The sequence below is a fragment of the Erinaceus europaeus genome, chromosome 11 (genome assembly GCF_950295315.1).
Source record: "Erinaceus europaeus chromosome 11, mEriEur2.1, whole genome shotgun sequence".
NCBI classification, from domain to species: Eukaryota; Metazoa; Chordata; class Mammalia; order Eulipotyphla; family Erinaceidae; genus Erinaceus; species Erinaceus europaeus.
Genome location: NC_080172.1, coordinates 68,930,110 through 68,934,216, shown reverse-complemented (window position 1 = coordinate 68,934,216; position 4,107 = coordinate 68,930,110). Strand labels below are relative to the sequence as shown.

At 40.2% G+C, this 4,107-nt stretch overlaps 1 non-coding gene across 1 annotated transcript; it reads left to right on the top strand.

The window, feature by feature from the left end:
• The first annotated feature begins 3,519 nt into the window (after positions 1-3,519).
• LOC132541507 (U1 spliceosomal RNA) lies at positions 3,520-3,681 on the top strand. The gene has a single exon (XR_009552672.1). It is a non-coding gene; the product is annotated as a U1 spliceosomal RNA (small nuclear RNA).
• The last annotated feature ends 426 nt before the right edge of the window (positions 3,682-4,107 follow it).

Sequence of the window (4,107 nt, the reverse complement as noted above, 5' to 3'; positions counted from 1 at the left end):
ATTTCTCTAACAATCAGAGACTTGGAGCATTTTTTCATGTGTTTCTCGGCCTTTTGGATCTCTTCTGAGGTAAATATTCTGTCCAAGTCCTCCCCCCATTTTTGGATGGGTTATTTGTTGTCTTGTTGTTGAGTCTGGCAAGCTCTTTATATATGTTGCTTATTAAACTCTTATCTGATGTATGGCATGTAAAGATCTTCTCCCATTCTGTGAGGGGTCTCTTGGTTTGGGTAAAGCCTGATAATTTTATCTTTGTATGTCACTAAGATGTGACAGCTTACAATATTATAGTAGCCTACAATATTCTTTCCTCATCCTTGAGTTTTTATAACTTTACAATGATATGACTTAGTGTTGGTCTTTTTGCATTTAGGTACATGGGTATATGCTCTGCTTCCAGAAAGTTTATGTTCTGAGTATTGCCTAGGTTAGGAACATTCTCAGGTATAATTTCCCTCAATATAGCCTCTGTTCCCTTCACCCTGTCCTCTTCCTCAGGAATTCCTCTCACTCTTACATTTGACCTTTTGATATTGAGTCCAATATTTCAAAAGCATTGCTTCATTCTTTCTAAACCTTTCTTCTCCATCATCTTTAAATTGAAAGAGTAGGCTAATGATATCTTCTAGCTTAGATATTCTTTCCTCTGCCTGAGTGAGTCTACTTCCAAAGCCTGATACTTGAGCTTGTACTATGCTCAAAGTGTCTTTCACACCCTGAAATTCTATTTGAAGTTTTTATTTTGTGTTTTCTAACTGCTTAGTGAATTCTGATGAAGTTTTTTCACATTTTCTAATTTATTGGAGAACTTTGTTTGGAGTTCTTCTTTTCTATTTCCTAACTCTTTAGTGAAATACTCTTTTAACTCTTGAGTATGCTTTTCAATACTGTTTGTGATTATTATGAGACTTCATAATGAGTTTTCTATAATCTTTCTCTGACAGTCCTACTCAGTCTAAAACTTCCTAGAGTCTTTCTGTTTCATTTCTGTCTGTTTGAGTTGTCATGTTCTGATGTTTGTTTTTGCTGTTTCTCTGCTGTTTGCATATTTATTGTGCTACTTATTGCTGAGACAACAGGTGGAGCTATTATTATAATTACTATATTCCAATTTGTTTGTATATTAGGTGTGGGAATTGGGGTTAGGTTTCTTGTTATTGCCTTAAGCTGTTTTATACTCTATGTAGCATGTATATATTGATTCTCTAGAATTTCAATCTGAATTCAAGCCATGTGGGTTTGCTACTAGGTGGCAGTTGTGTCTGAAGAAGCAAGGCTCAGTTTACTACTTGGCCATCATTGCTGCCTATTATCTTTTAGCTACTAGCTGCTGAAAATTACCTTTATGTATGTCTGCCTTAGTTTGGGGACAGATCAGACTGGTTCAGCAAATCCCCTGATACTGTGGTATGACCCTGCCACCAGTTCAGCATATTCTCACACTCAAAACCGTGGGCCAAATCTCAGAAGTTACCTACCCCTCTCATAGCACCCTAAACAGCCTTTACTGCTGTTGTTCAGAAGCAAAATGGCACCATTTGTTGCCAAAGACACCAATCTACCAGTGCTTGGCTTCAATCCTGTACCCTCTATCAACCTGGATACACACTAGCACCCACCTGAGGCCTCCAAGTCTGTGGATGTCCTAGCTGCAGTTTAGTGAGGTTTATGGATTCGATAGTTGTCAATATTTGTTGTTTTGGATTGAGAGTCTTCGCTGTTTGCTGTTAGTTCACAGCCACACCTTCTGGAAATCTTTTTTTTTTTTTTTTAACATTATTTATGTGTGTGGCGGGGTTCGGAACTGTGTGAAAGCCTTGTAGAGCCTAGAGGAACTCTCCCATCCTTGTGATGGAGGTCTGGAAAGACACCCCACTTGTCAGTCTCTCCCTTTTAGGGATGGAGCTAAGAGGGAAAGCTTCTATTTCTCAGTTTCCTCTTGTTAGTCTCTCAAAGCCTCACAAAGGCCTGCAACCTCTCACAGTTAACTCATCCCCCTGCTAGCAGACCAAATGGCTGCCTGCTTGTAAGTTCACTTAGAGTTCACTACATTCACTATAAGTTCACCACCCTTTGATCACACACATAAACATACTCCATCACAAGCCTTGCCAGTATCCTGACAGTGAGACCCCACACCTTATTTCCTTGCCTTTGATATATATGATTTACATCAAGCTCTGCCCTTCTCTGCTTCATCTCATCCTGCTGGTTTCACCACTATGTTTTTCTTAATACCTTTAGATAATTAACAAGTCTTGCATCATGGAAACTAATTGCTCTGACCTTTTTGTATCTCATCAATTCTTGTCATTCCTACCCCTCCCCACCATAGGGGTATCTGACCTTTAGAACTCTGTGATTTCTGACATATGTGAAAAATGTCCTTTGTTCTATTTGCTATAAAAACTTGTACTTGCCCTAAACAAAGTGGAAGTTCATACCTGAACCTCTCCAGGTGCTTCTTTCTGCATTGCACGGTCAATAGAACCGGTGACGGGAAGGCCAGCAGCTGTCTTAGGTTGTGAAACCACCCCTGTGAGCACCAGCAGCAGGGGTTAATGGATGATTACAAAACATCAGTTATCTTTTTTAAATTTTATTTATAAAATGGAAATATTGACAAGACCATAGAATAAGAGAGGTACAATTCCCCACCACCACCAGTTATCTTTTATATAGTAACCATCCTAATATGTACAATGATATCATCATGGTCTTAATTTGCATTTCCACCATGATTAACCATGTTGAACACCTTTTCTTATACATATTGCACATCTTATTGAGGGAAGAAAGTCTATTCAGAAAATTAAAAGCTCGGCTTTATTTTTTCTTCTCTCACTCTTTCTCTATAACTCTCTCTTTCTCTCTCTCTTTCTCTCTCCCTCTCTTTGCCAGAGTACTGCTCAGGTCTGACTTATGGTGTTGTTGGGGACTGAAACTGGAACCTCTGAATCTTTGGTACTAAAGATTTTTTGTGTTTTTGTGTGTGTGTGTGTGTGTGTGTGTGTGTGTGTGTGTGTGTGTGTGTGAAATTATGTTATTTCCCCAGTGCACTTTGTCCATTTTCAAAACCATAATGGGTATATTTTTAATCCAAGTCCATTGCTAATGTCCACATAATTTGTGTTGAAACTTTCAAACATTCTCTATGTCAGTTGCATTGAGAATGAATTTAAAGGACAGTTTTCCAGGTAAAAGTACAGGCATAATTAAGGAAAGATATATCCTAAAAGTATTTGAGTGTGCTAATCAAGGTATAAATTCATATTGGACAGTGGAGCCTGAGTATTTTTTTTTCATTTTATTTGACCCAACAGAGAGAGAAGTTGAGAGGAGTGGGGTAAAGAGAGAGAGAAAGAGAGAGAGAGAAAGGGGCAGTGAGCATGGGGCTGCTGGTAGCAGAGCTGCCAGCTGTGTGTGAGGTGCAGGTAGGTTCTGAGGTTGGGGAGAGGTCACTCTGATTTCAAAGTCGGAGTCATCTGGGGCTGAGCAGGGTTGGTGGCCTCTTAATTCACATTACCTGGTAAAGGAGAGACCATGATCAGGCAGGTGGTTTTCCCAGGTGAGGCTTGTCCATTGCACTTGCGATTTGTTGACCCCTGGCATTTCCCCATATGTGGCAAACTTTACTGTATGATTTGTGTTAGTGGGGGACTGCGTGAGTGCTCTCCTCTACCTCCATCAATTTGTTTTAATGTCAATTAAACCTCTGTCCTTGACAGAGGAACACACCTGCAGCCCTGCTTCACCCCTCGCAAAGCTTTCCCCTTGTAGGTGGGCACTACTACTGTAACATATGCACTCAGCCAGGTGCACCACCACCTGATCCCATTTTTCTGCTTTTCTAATTTATTTTTTTCATTTATATGATTGGATGGAGACAGAGAAATTGAGAGGGGAGGGATAGAGAGGAAAGAAACAGTAAGATACCTCTGCTCCACTTGTGAAGCTTTCCCACTGCAGGTGGGGAGTAGAGGCTTGAACCTGGGGCCTTTTGCACAGTAATGTGTGTGCTTAACCAGGTGCACCACCACTTGCCCCCCTTAATTCATTTTTATTCATTTTTTTTTTAACCAGAGCACTGCCCAGCTCTGGCTTATG